This window comes from Lactuca virosa, chromosome 7, assembly GCF_052849685.1.
Source record: "Lactuca virosa cultivar CGN04683 chromosome 7, Lactuca_virosa_CGN04683_v6, whole genome shotgun sequence".
NCBI classification, from domain to species: Eukaryota; Viridiplantae; Streptophyta; class Magnoliopsida; order Asterales; family Asteraceae; genus Lactuca; species Lactuca virosa.
In genome coordinates this window covers 114,283,618-114,298,590 of record NC_136432.1, presented here as the reverse complement: position 1 = coordinate 114,298,590, position 14,973 = coordinate 114,283,618, and positions in this window count along the sequence as shown.

Here is a 14,973-nt window from a genome sequence, read left to right as displayed (position 1 = left end):
ATGACTTTTATCAATTTTCAAGTATTGTATATGTTTATATGATTTTCTTGAAATTGCTTGACATGAATTTGTGTTCATATGAGTTTAGAAGATCATAGGAATTATGTGTAACCTCCATGTGTGTTTAATTCATGATCTTAATGGCTATGATGGTGTCCATAACTTGTCCTCAAGTTATGGATAACCAAAAGTCACTTCTTTTAATTATGATTAAAGAACTAAAGAGGTTTCATAAAATGAAGAGTCTTCATTTTTTATGAACCATTAAAACTCATAAGTTACAAATTGAAGAGATTGAAGAGACTTGGAATAGTTTCAAATCTTGCCCTCAAGTTTTGGAATTTGAAAAGTCTTACCCTTTAATATTTTAATTCCAAATTAAACCTTAGATTTTTAAAAAGTTTAAAAATCAACACTTATACTATTATTATAATTTTATTATATAGATATGTATAAGAATATGTCATTCTTACCGTTAGTAGGCCTCATTCACGAAGCCGGTCTATAAGGGGGGTATAAGGTTGTTGCCTATAAAATGGTGACTTAATGGGTGTCCACTCTCACCCACCGCTTCCTTGATCGGTGGAGGGTCGTTAGCCGAACGGGTAGGATACGACTTTAAATACTCGTTAAAAGTATAATGAGTTATAAAGTAACTATACATTATAAATTCCCAATCTTAGTTACTTTAGGAAAATGTGAAATTGGTGCTAGCCCATAAAATTACATTTTGTACCTTACCAAGTCGTTAGTGGAGCGTGTGTGGTTAACCGGCACACTAACATGGACTAGTAAGAGTGGCAAAGGGTAACTTGACCTTATTATAGATCGGTGGAGCGTGTGTGGTTAACCGGCACATCGATTAGGTAATATTGTTGAGGGTATCAAGTCAATTTGTATGGTTATTCACACCTTATTTGTGATCATCGGCATCCCAGTCACAAACTTGAGAGGGCACAATCGAGATTCAAACATGCCATTGAAAAGTTCAATGTATCTCAAAAGATATAGGAGTTTCAAAACCAATAAAACCTAATAATAAAATATTTCGTTCTTATGGTGGAAATTGGTAAATCGTCATTTACCTACCTTCAAATATTTTATAGTATGGATTACGGCATCCCTCTTCCAACTATACATAGTTTGTTGGATCCTAGCCTTAATATTTCATTTGGGTGAATTATTAAGGATTCCTAATCTAATGAAACTTGTCTTTCTTTCCTTTCAGATGTCTTCCAACAATGTTTCTGGCTCAAACCCAACAGGCTCCTTTTCCCTTATGAACTTGTGTGGTAAGGTCATCTTTGATGGATCCAAAGAATATGTCCTCGATAGGGAGCTTAAGGTTGTGAATGAAGCCACTGCTACTCCTGAAGAGTTTGCGGAGTTTGTTGCACATGAAAAGGATACTACTAAAGTAGCATGCATCATGATGGCCACCATGACTCCTGAACTTCAAAAATCCTATGAAGATTTCTACCCCTATGAGATGCACCTGGATCTGATGGAAAGGTACCATCAGAGCGCGCGTCAGGAGAGGTATGAAATCATCTCCTCCATGATAACCGCAAGGATGAAGGATGGTGAACCCATCACCGGTCACTTGCAGAAGATGCAAAGGTTCGTTGACCGGTTGCTGAAGCTAAATGTTGACTTTCCTGAGGAAATGGCGATTGACGTCATTCTCCATTCCTTACCTCCAAGTTATGATCAGTTTCGTATGACTTATCATATGAACAAGGAGGAAGTCACACTTAGCAAACTTCAAGGACTCTTAAGGACAGCTGAAAATGGCCTTAAGGGTAAAGCGGTTGCTACTTCTACTCCTTCAACAGCCCCTGTTCTGGCTATTGGGCAGGGAAAGGATAAGAAGAGGAAAAGCCCTTCGAAGGGTACCAAGGGTAAGACTCTTGATGGTTCCTCTTCAAGTGGGACAAAGAAAGGTCTCATTACTCCTTCTTCAAACCCAAAGGAAGCACAGTGCTTCTATTGCCAGGATAAGGGACACTTCAAGCGAAGCTGCCCTAAATATCTGCAAGATGTAAAGGATGGGAAGGTTAAACCCACCCATGCAGGTATTTACACAATATTGTCTAATAACTCATCTAATGCTAATTCTTGGGTGCTTGATACAGGTTGTGGTATTCACATTTGTACTGATTTGCAGGCACTAAGAAGAAGTGAGCAAGTGGAGCACGGGAAGATAAACTTAGTCATGGGCAACAGGAAAGCATCACCTGTTACCAAGATAGGAGTTTATTCTTTATTGCTTAATAATGGGTTAATGTTAGATTTGAATAAGTGTTGTTACTCGCCCGAAATGGCGAGAAATATTATTTCTTTTCATGGCTTGTACAAACAAGGTTTTTCATTTTCATTTGATAATAAAAATGGTGCTATTAATGTTTATTACAATGATGTATTTTACTTTAAAGCATTACCTTGTGATGGTGTATATGAAGCCGTGAACGTTGTAGACAATCTAGGAAATAATGTGTTGTATATTGATTCTTCAGATAGCTTGGATAAAGCATCCTTGTGGCATTGTCGTCTTGGACATGTTAACAAGAAGCGCATAGGCCAACTCCAAAAGGCTGGAGTCTTGGAATCATTTGACCTCAAGTCAGATGATAGTTGCGAGTCTTGTTTACTTGGAAAAATGACAAAGTCACCCTTCACAGGTACTTGTGATAGGGGTGAAGGTTTGTTGGACCTTGTACACACGGATGTGTGTGGGCCCTTCAGAGTTGCTACAAGGGATGTTAATCGCTATTATGTGACTTTTACTGATGATTACAGTAGATATGGATATATTTACTTAATCAAGCATAAGTCAGAAACCTTTGAAAAGTTCAAAGAGTTTAAGCAGGAAGTGGAGAATCAATTGGGCAGGAACATCAAGATGCTCCGATCCGATCGGGGAGGAGAGTATCTTAGCATTGAGTTCCTTGACTATCTTAAGGAATGTTGGATTGTCTCACAATTGACACCTCCCAGAACACCACAGTTGAATGGTGTAGCTGAGAGGCGCAATCGAACCTTGTTGGATATGGTTCGTTCCATGATGAGTCGAGCTTCGTTACCAATCTCTTTCTGGGGGTATGCCTTAGAGACTGCTGCCCATATCCTTAATCTAGTCCCTACTAAAAAGGTTGCCAAAACACCTCACGAGATGTGGACTGGGAAAGTTCCCAATTTGGACCACATCAAGATTTGGGGTTGTGAAGCTTTCGTGAGGCGTGAGACTCATGATAAGCTTGAACCTCGAAGTGAGAGGTGTATTTTCATCGGCTACCCACAGAGATCCTTTGGTTACCTCTTCTACAGACCCAGTGATAATGTGGTTTTTGTAGCAAGAAGAGGAGTCTTTCGTGAGAGAGAATTCATAAGCCAAGGGGACAGTGGGAGGCAAATTGACCTTGAAGAGCTTCAAGAGTCAAGTGGTGAAGGAACCTCAAATGCTATCGACCAACCTGAGGAGGAAACTCATGTTGATCTGATAGATGAGTCTGTACCTCCAAGACGTTCCACTAGGGTGAGGAACACACCTGATTTTTATTATGGTTATCACATCACCACTGAAGGTGATACATTTATTAGTGATAGTACACTAATAGATTTGGATGAACCTAATAATTACAGGGAAGCCATGGCAGGCCCTGAGTCTGCTAAATGGAAGGAGGCTATAGACAGCGAGATTCAGTCCATGTATGACAATCAAGTTTGGAACTTGGTTGACAATGTACCAGGTCGTAAGACAGTTGGGTGCAAATGGATCTTCAAGAAGAAGACCGACATGGATGGGAAGGTACATACTTACAAAGCGCGACTGGTTGCGAAGGGATTTACTCAAACTCCGGGAGTTGACTATGATGAGACCTTCTCACCAGTAGCTAAGATTAAGTCTATTAGAGTATTGTTAGCCATAGCTGCATTTCATGATTATGAAATATGGCAAATGGATGTCAAAACCGCTTTCCTTAATGGAAAGTTGGCTGAGGATGTTTACATGGCTCAACCAGAGGGTTTTGTCGATACAAGATACCCTAATAGAGTGTGTAAGCTTGATAAATCCATTTATGGATTGAAACAAGCATCTCGCAGATGGAATCTTTGCTTTGATGAGAAAGTCAAAGAGTTTGGCTTTTCTAGGAGTGAGGATGAGTCTTGTGTGTATGTCAAGGCTAGTGGGAGCATAGTTAGCTTCTTGGTGTTGTATGTGGATGACATACTTCTCATAGGAAACGACGTCCCAACCTTGCAGGAGGTTAAGTCCTGGCTTGGGAAGTGTTTCGCTATGAAGGACCTTGGGGAAGCTGCCTATATCCTAGGGATAAGGATATTGAGAGATAGGAGTAAGAGACTAATTGGACTTAGTCAAAGTACTTACTTGGATAAGGTGCTGAAGAGGTTCAGCATGCAAGAATCCAAGAAAGGGGAATTACCCATCCAGGGTAATGCCAAGCTGAGTAAGACTCAGAGTCCGAGTACAGAGGCTGAGATAGCTGAGATGAGTCATATACCATATGCTTCCGCTGTGGGCTCGATCATGTATGCTATGACTTGTACTCGCCCTGATGTGGCCTTTGCTTTGAGCATGGTCAGTAGATATCAAGGGAACCCTGGCAAGGCACACTGGACAGCGGTAAAGAACATTCTCAAGTATCTGCGGAGGACTAAGGATTGGGTCCTTACCCTCGGAGGCAGTGATGACTTGAGAGTGGAAGGATATAGCGATGCTAGCTTCCAGACTGATAGGGATAATTTCCGCTCTCAGTCAGGCTGGGTCTTTATCCTAAATGGAGGGGCAATTACTTGGAAAAGTTCCAAGCAGGAGACAGTAGCTGATTCTACTTGTGAATCAGAGTACATAACAGCAAGTGAAGCAGCTAAGGAGGCGATATGGCTAAAGAACTTCATCGAAGACCTTGGAGTTGTACCAACTATAAAGGAGCCAATGGAAATTTTATGTGACAGCGAAAGTGCGGTTGCTTTGGCTAAGGAACCGAGAGATCACGGGAGATCTAGGCACATTAACAGAAAATACCATTTCATCAGACATCGAATAGAAGAAGGACTCCTCGTGGCTAAGAGGGTATCATCAGATGAGAACCCGGCAGATCCCCTCACGAAGGGACTGAGCAGGGTTAAGCATTTACAGCATGCGAGGCGCATTGGGCTGAAGGATGATATTAGTTTCAATAATTAGATTCCTGAAACTTGTAAAATGTAATTGACATTTGATGATAAATAAAAGTTGTTATTTATTTATGAGTAAGGTGTTACTATCTTGTGTTGATTGTTTACTATGTTTCAATTTTGCATGTTTTTACTTCCAGAATAATTATGTTATTATTCAAACCATCCACAGTCAGTCAAACTTTGGAAGTAAGTATTGATTTAAGACTGTCATGAATTTGGCTTGTATGATTTGTCTAAAAGTGCTTTGGACAATGCAATGGTTGCTACAACATTCATGAGTACTCATAAGGGCTAAGTATTGGATCCAACCCACGCTCACTTGCATCACTTCATGGAATTTATCTCGAGTGATCGTGAGACGGTAATATCATATAAATCTTCAAACCTAGAGATATGAGTTGTTGACTATGAGTTGGTTATTCATTGATTGCACGAAAACGCATTGGTAACTCGATGTCATAAAACGTGCCTTTGTGAATAATTCAACAAGTAGTTAGTACAAGCATATCAGTCGAAGTTTATCTGTTCCTTCTAGAAATAGAAGCGATATCTGGGCCCCTCGATGATTTGGTTTTGACCTATGTACCGGGCCCGGTCAGAACCTAATTGATGTGTTCAATTAAGTTCTATGTCGAAACAAATCAGAGATCGAGAAACAAATGCTGGACAATAAGTAAGACCATGTTCCATGTGTTTGTCCGGCTGATGTCATGAGAACAGAGGATTATATGATCACTTATCTTAAATGGCGTATCATCATCATCTCAGTTCCGAGAGACTTTGAAAGAGCTACGATTGCTAGTCGGATTTTGAAGTCATATTTGCAAATATAGTTATTAGACTTATCCAAGTGGGAGACTGTTGGATATAGTGTCTAAGTCCATAACTTTATTTGGTATGTACTTGACCCGACCCGGCATGGTCCATTTGGGTTGCATGGCATTGCAATACTTGGATAGACTAGATGAGAGAATAAGGCACTTATGATTATTAATATATTATAAGTTCTAATATATTAATAATAGTATTATTTAATTAGTATTGATCAAGTATTAATCTAGTATTAATTTGGTGATCAAAGTGAGACTAATTAAATATATAGGGTTGATTATGACAATCATCAATTCTTTTATGGTGGATTAATGATCCATGGTTTATGGGTTTGGTTATAACCATATGGAGCTCCATGGATAGTCCATGGGAGTTACAAACCCATGGGTCATGAGAAATCAAGAGTCATGACAATTAAGGGCATTCATATGTAAACCCTAATTATGACAACACTATAAAAGGAACCCTATGGCTAGCAAAATCGTGACCTAGTTTTTCTAGTGAGGGCATAACCGATTTTCAAGTGTAAGAAGTATTCTCTCAAGTTATTCCAAGTCTTGTGGTGTTGTGTGAAGCATTTGAGGCACAACATTTGGGGTGCTAGGCTCACAAAGTCTTGAAGGAATCCAAGCAACAACAAGGTATGTATTTCTACTAGTTTTATGTTCTATGTAATCCACATGCCATGCTAGTTAGGAAATAACCTTGAAAAGAAATTTGCATGTATATAGAGAAAACATAGATTCAAGGTTATTAGGGTTGCATGTACACTTAGGAAGTGTTAGAATGCTCAAAACCCATCAGAAAGGTCATCAGCCCTCGGCTATCGGTAATGAACTCAGACACCTACCCGATCACCCGCTCCCTCTTGCAGTTCTCTGGTATCACGGCCTCTGCCTGGGCCTGCCGAATGGTGTCCAACACTGGAGTCATCACCGTCAATCGCATACAAGTGTCTCGAATCGGGGTACTCTCTGTCCTACGGCTCAAAGCATCAGCTACAACATTAGCTTTGCCCTGGTGGTACAGGATCTCATAATCGTAATCCTTTACCACATCCAACCATCTCCTCTGGCGCACATTCAGGTTGGGCTAATCCATCAAATACTTCAAACTCTTGTGGTCCGTGTATATGGTACACCGAACCCCATACAGATAGTGACGCCAGATCTTGAGGGCGAACACCACTGCCCCCAACTCCAGATCATGGGTGGGATACCTCGTCTCATGAGGCTTCATCTGCCTCGATGCATACGCTATCACATGCCCTCTCTACATAAGCATCGCACCCAACCCCGATATCGATGCGTCACAGTACACCACAAAATCCTCCATTCCCTCTGGAAGGGATAATACCGGGGCTTCGCACAACCTCTGGCGAAGAGTCTCAAACGATGTCTGTTGCTCCGGACCCCACGAAAAAGCAACGCCCTTCCGGGTCAACTTGGTGAGAGGCACGGCAATCTTGGAGAAGTCCTTGATAAATCTCTGATAGTAGCCGGCCAACCCCAGAAAACTCCTGATCTCGGTGGGTGATCTCGGCACCTCCCAACTCATCACAGCCTCAATCTTGGCCGGATCGACCAATATCCCATTTTGGTTAACGAGATGCCCCAAGAACTGGACCTCCCGTAACCAGAACTCGCACTTGGAGAATTTGGCATAGAGCCTCTCCGATCTCAAAACTCCGAGAATCTCTCGCAGATGCTCCTCATGCTTCTCTCTAGATCTCGAATACACCAGAATATCGTCGATGAATACAATCACCGACATGTCCAACATCTGTCTGCAAACCCTGTTCATGAGATCCATGAACACTGTTGGTGCATTGGTGAGCCCAAAAGGCATCACCACAAACTCGTAGTGCCCATAACGAGTCCTAAACGCCGTCTTCTGGATATCCTCAACTCTATCTTGGAGAACCAAGATGCTCCCTGCAACTGATCGAACAGATCATCAATCCTCGGTAGTGGGTAACAGTTCTTGACCGTCAACTTGTTCAACTCCCGGTAATCAATGCTCATCCGGTGTGAACCATCCTTTTTCTTGACAAAAAGGATCGGCGCTCCCCAAGGTGAGCTACTCGGCCTGATAAATCCTTTCCCCAACAGCTCCTGAAGCTGTGAGGATAACTCCTGCATCTCTGGTAGCGCAAGGGGATATGGTGCCTTGGCGATGGGCGCCGCTCCCGGAACCAAATCGATGCGAAACTCCACTTGTCTCACGGGAGGCACACCTGGCAACTCCTCAGGGAAAACATCCGGGAACTCACGCACTATCAGCACATTACTAACCGAACCTGGCCCCTCTGCGGCCACTCGTGAATCCATCACAAAAGCCACAAACCCGCCACAGCCCTGCTGTAGGCTCCGCTTCGCTCTAGAAGCCGAACAGAATGCTGACCCAGAACGGGTACCCTCGCCGTACACCGTAAGTACTCCCCCACTAGGGTCTCGTATCGTCACCAACTGTCGCTCGCAGTCTATAACAGCCCCAAATCGGCTCAACCAATCCATGCCCACTATGACACACACGTCCCCCATCGCAATCGGGACCAGATCTATCAGGAACTCAACACCAAAGATCTCGAGTACACATCCTCGAATCACGTCTGTAGCATACACCACTCGCTCTTCAGCTATGGAAACTCGTAGAGGCCGACTCAACGCCTCCCGCTGGATACTGATGTGCTGACTAAACGCTAAAGACACAAATGACCGACTCGCACCGAGTCAAATAACACCAAAGCAGGTACAGAACTCACAAGAAAAGTACCTACATATATCATAATATAAGCACAATATCTCAAACTCTGCATAAACAAATGAAAGAATACATACCAGCCACGACATCGGGCGCTGCACGGACCTCCTCCGCTGTCAACTGGAAGGCTCTCCCGCGAGCCTTCGGTGCCTCGACCTTCGCTGGCCGAACCTCGGTAGCTCTAGCAGCAGGTGCAGATCCCTGTGCTGATCCCTGATGTAACTGCGGGCACTCAGCCTTCCGATGGCCAGTCTGGTTGTAGTGAAAGCAAACCATGAATCCCTTGGGGCAATCCTTGGCGATATGCCCCTCCTTGCCACATTTATAGCAAGCACCTGATCGAAAAACTCTCTCGTGACCCTTACCGCACTTCCCACAAGTGCGGCCCTTCTGGCCTCCAACTCTCGCATCGACGGGCTTTGCCCGTTTAGCTACCGGCTGAGACTGCACCGGCCGCCTATCCTTCCCCTGAGACTCGGCCTCCTCCCTATCCTGAGTCTCCAGCTCAATCTCCCTCTTCCGGGCATTTTCCTGGAGCTCAGCAAATGTCGGGTAAGTCGAGTTCGCCACGAACTCCCGGATGTCCCTCCTCAGAATGCTCAAATACCGGCTCATGCGTGCCTGCTCAGACGACACGTGCTCAGGGCAAAACAACGCCCTCTTGTGGAACATCCGTGTAATCACAGTCACTGACTACGTCCTCTACTTGAGGGACAAAAACTCTTGTGCCAACCGTTCCCTCTCCACCGGGGGAACATACTCGTCTCTGAACATGGTGGTGAACCTCTCCCAGGTCACCTCTGAAATCTCTGCAAGAGTGAAGTTCGTTGTCACGAACTTCCACCAATCCTTCGCTCCCAAGCGAAGCTGGTTCAGTGCAAACCGAACCCTCAGATGCTCTGAACACGAACAGGTGTAGAAGCATCCCTCGATATCAGAAATCCATCTCATCGCAACAATCGCATCCTGCGTCCCGTCAAACTCTGGTGGCTTCGTGTTGCTGAACTCCCGGAACAACATCGAATCACCCCCCTGAGGTCTAGCAGCAGCAACAGCTGCAGTAGCTGCAGCAGCTGCAGCCTCAGTAACCACTGCGTACCGCTCATCAAAAGTCTCAATCAATATGGTCTTGATAGACCCAAACATCTCCGGAATCTCGGCTCGGATCGCCGCAACCACCTCATCGTGGATCATCTGACGAAGCTCCTCTTCACTCGCGCCCCTCGTCTCAGGTCTGTGGTGTGTCCTAACCATGATGTCTCTGAAATACAACATAAAAATATCAGAGACCCGCTCGAGCATACTCACACTCGATAACTCAACCCTACTTGTTCCCTAGTACCCTAAGGATTCTTACTTGGACTGCGCACTGCTCCGGTGTCTTCAGTAGTACGAGCCCTATACTACCATCCACACCGCATCAGTATTCACCCCAAGTCCTCCTCCTAGGATCCCAGATCACAAGTACTCTACATCTTGCTAGTATAGGCTACCCTTCGGTAGACCTCTCATAAGCTCCTCACTGCTACCTACTCACTCTCAAGCATCTCATAGCAGCAGAAATCTCCTAGGCTAAGGCATCACAAATCAGGCCATTCTAGTCCTAATATGAATACCTAGCCTACTCTAGCATGCATCACATATCATATCATATCTCATAACACATAATGTAAGGGTATTTTGGGAAATCACCGTTCGGGCGCTGGCTGATCGTACACACTGCTTCTTTCCGCTTTCCTCAAATTCCTTTACTTTTTAGAAAAATTGTTCATTTTATGAAAAAATTTCTCAAATCCTCAGTTTGAGTTCAAATACACCCGAAGGTGCATCCGAATCTCTCAAACCAAGGCTCTGATACCAACTTGTAACAACGTAAATTTCCAAAACAATTTTTCATTTTTAAAACATACTTTTAGTCACAAGATAATATCAAAACAAAATGTATCCAATGGTATCATAACAAAAACATATCCCAGAATCTCAAGACATAAACTCCATGAGTGTGTACGGATCATGTCGGCGCCTTCCCGCGATCCTCGTTAGTACCTGAAACACATAACACAACAACTGTAAGCATAAATGCTTAGTGAGTTCCCCAAAATACCACATACGCACATACGTCACTCAAGGCTATGAGACCTTCCGGTCACTGTGTCTCAGAGGACTTCCATCCCACAACCCTGGTAGACCTTCCGGTCCCACCCGTAATGACCTTCCGGTCCATATCATCCTGACCTTCCGGTCCTCATCATAATGACCTTCCGGTCTTTATCATTCATAGCATACATAACACATACATATCATATAACAACATACAGCATATACATCTCATAGCATATAAGACCTTCCGGTCACACATAGGTACCATCCTAGGTACAGTATAGTGAGAAGACTCACCTCGTACGAAGTCAGATAAACTCTCATGCTTGACGTCCCGACCTAGCCTCCTCCTATCATCCGAATAACATTCATGATCAATAACCTCTCATAGTCTCATCACTACAGATTGGGTAGAAGGCCATTCTACCCCTCCCTGAACTTTCCTGAATCAGCTTGACCAAGCCCTAAAGTCAACTGAAGTCGACGGTCAAACTTTGACCCGACTCGTCGAGTGCACATGGGCGACTCGGCGAGTCCATGTGGGTCCTCTGAATCCTTCTAGCCTCACTTGGCACGTCGAGTCATCCCTTCACTCGACGGGTTACACCTGTCACGAATCGCGGGGCAACCCCAACTCGACTCGTCGAGTCCACTTATGACCTCGGCGAGTTGTGTCCATGGCAACACTCAAATGACCTTCTGAGGTCAGATCCACTTCTCTAACCTATACATCTGACCTTTCCATACCCACTAATCACGTGAAGGTGAAACCTTTACACTCATGCAACACATATATGGTCCCTTTTTGAAGAAATAGCCTCAAAATTGGCATCCTAAGTTCATTCCTTACATAACACTTTATAAAGCAAGATGGATAATGCTCTTTGGACCTCTATGGATCCAGATCTGAATTCTAACACATAAAGGGACCATAACTCATCAATTCAAGCTATAAAAAGGGTATAGAAAACCCTAGATTCATAGATCTTAACCAAAATAGAAGGAGAGTTCGATTTGCTACCTCAATACTGCAGATCCAAGCTTGAAAACCACGGATTAGCAATCCTCTTGACCTCCTCTAGCTGAAAACACCTTCTTTTTTGTAAAACAACACCAAAAAGGATTAAAATGGCTTGCTCTCACACACAACTCGCCCAAGCTCTCTAGGGTTTCTCTCTCTGGACTGGTAGCCGCAAATGAGGGCTATAAGGACCCTTAAATAGGGCACAGGCCCAAAGATTTAGGGTTTCTGCCACCAGCACGGACTCGTCGAGTCACCCCGCCGACTCGTCGAGTCCATTCATTAATCCAGTCAGCAAATCGCGATCCTACTCGACGAGTCTAGGCATCAACTCGTCGAGTCCTTCTCTCAAACTCAAAATAAATGAAAATCATAGAATACCTGGGAATCCGGATGTTACAACTACTATCAATTCAAGTACATACCAATTATAGTTATGGGCTTAGACACCTAATCCAACAAATATTCACTCAAAATTTCAAGTACATATTTTTATCATCAACAACTTCACTTATGAACCTGTCATTCAAATAAATAACTATGGTTGACCTAGCTCGAAGCATAAGAATTTCAAAACACAAAGAACCACACATATTGAATGATTAAAACACTTTTAAAATTGAGGTTACGTCATGGGAAAGAGTTCCTGGAAACGATAATCCAACCTTCCCATAATTCCAACTGGTAGTTTATTATATGATGTTAAAGAGTGGCTGCAAGTTGAGGTTTATAGTATGAGAAAGGGTTCCTGAAAATTCATTATTCAAAGGTTTCCATCTCATGTCACACATATTATTGACAACAAGTACATGCATGCTGATGGTCATAATGGTCATCTTCATTGGCATGGGTACGCAGAACAATAAACGATAGTGGCATTTCATTTGGGTTCAGAGACATTCCGTGAGATACCTTTTCCTGATTCTCTACTTGATGGCAAACACCTGAATGTTTTAGGAGTTTTAGGGGGAAATGGAAACTCTATGTGATGTAATGGGAAGGGTATTATGATGATGAATTTGAGGTGTGGGTTATGGATGAATCATGGGTCAAACGTAATGTTATCTTGGATTTACATGTTGGTTTTGTTAATAGATTCACATCACGTGGTGAGTTTGTTATTGTAGAGGGCGATCATCGACTGATTTTATATGATCCAACTACACACAAGGATAATAAGATCTTGGAGAAACATTTTCGTGGAGAATATATTGTAGATACAGTTGTGGAGTACGTCGACAGTCTTGTTCGGGTAGCACCAGCCAAGGGTGGGCCAGTGGATGGTGCATGCCAAAATTGTGAAAAAACAATACAAAAGTTCAAAAAAACGTTTCTTAAAAGAAGTTTAAGGTAGCAATTAGAACGAATGTGAAACTTTTTATCATGTAATATTTACCCTTTGGATTTTCTATACTAGGAAGGGTGATCTTAAGGTAAAGTATTTATGAAGACTTGGAAGTATTTTATTTGATCTTGTTAAGCCATTTGGCCCAATTATGCAATCTCCAATATATCTAATATATGTACTAAAGTAATGCAGTTGCAGTCCTCAACCTGGGGGAAATAAGTTATGATAGCGCTAGGGAACAAGACATGCAGTCACTAAAATAATCCATTAACTTGTCAAGTTGTGCCAAATTTTGTAACGATATTGTAACTCCCATAAAAATCACAATAAATTTAATATTTTTGAAACCAATCAAATTCACAAATTGTTTACAATCATAGTCTTCAAAACATTTTCAACATCAGATTCTCCCAAAATCATAAGTCAAAACATGAGGATGTGTACGGTCACGCGTTCGCCTTCCCGCGATTATCTGAAGTGCCTGAAACATAACCCAAAACTGTAAGCCAACGCTTAGTGAGATCCCCAAAAGTACCAACACATAAACAGATAATAAATACAATAACAGCATGTCGAGTCCAATCAACCATCGGGTTGGAATACCCTTTGCCCATCAACCTTCGGGTTGGAATGCCAATACGCAATAGGTTCAGTCAACCATCGGGTTGGAATACCCCAAACCCATCAACCATTCGGTTGGAATGCCAATCTACAACGAGTCCTATCATCCTCGGGATGGAATACCCTCGGGCCCATTCAACCATCGGGTTGGTATGCCCCGACCTGTTGGTTTATGCACAAAGCAGTAAAGCCTCAGCCACCGACCAAATATGTGCACATATAACAGATAATCATATAACAGTCTACATACAGTCAGACAGATCTACAGATCACTAAGCATAACATCATTCTATATACTAGGATACCGATCTAACGGATCACTACAACATAATAACATACATAGCAGGATATCAGATCCAAAGGGTTGGCCTTGGTGCCTTCGACCCACAAGTACAGTGAGGAAAACTCACCTCACAAACTGGACAAAAGCTGATGAGGTCTCGACTCCTAATCTTAACTCTCTAACTGACACCTATTCCCACCAAATGACCAATTTCCATCAAAATCCGAAAATACCCTCAAGGTCAAACTTGTTCAAAGTCAAACTGGTCAAACCAACTAGGTTAACTGAGTCAACCCAGCCGAGTCAACCCAACCGAGTCAACTCGATCGAATCAACTCAGGGTGTGTATGTAGGGCGTACTCTGAAAGTACGTTGGGCATACACACAGCCTCGCAGGTTGACCACCATCGGGGTGGTTGACCTCGTACGCAGGGCGTACTCCGAGTACGCGGGGCGTACCCTCAGAAGTCCATAAATCCATTAAGAGCTTAATGGCTAAAGCTCTTACGTCCATAATTCAGATCCTTGGCCTTAGGAGTCATAAAGTCTCCAACTTTATGACTTAGCATATCCAATAAGTGCTTAAGTCAAGGTCTTATTCCATTAAGACTTTCTAAATGATTCATGAAGAAAAACTAACCATTTGGAACCCATTTTTATGACTTAAGACCCATCCTAGGGTCTGAAAGGACAACTTAATGGTCAAGAACATGCCATGTTCAAAATGTAACATTTTTGGGACCAAAACTCCATAAAGACATCCAAATCTAGATATATAAGCTAGATGGATAAACTTTCAAACTT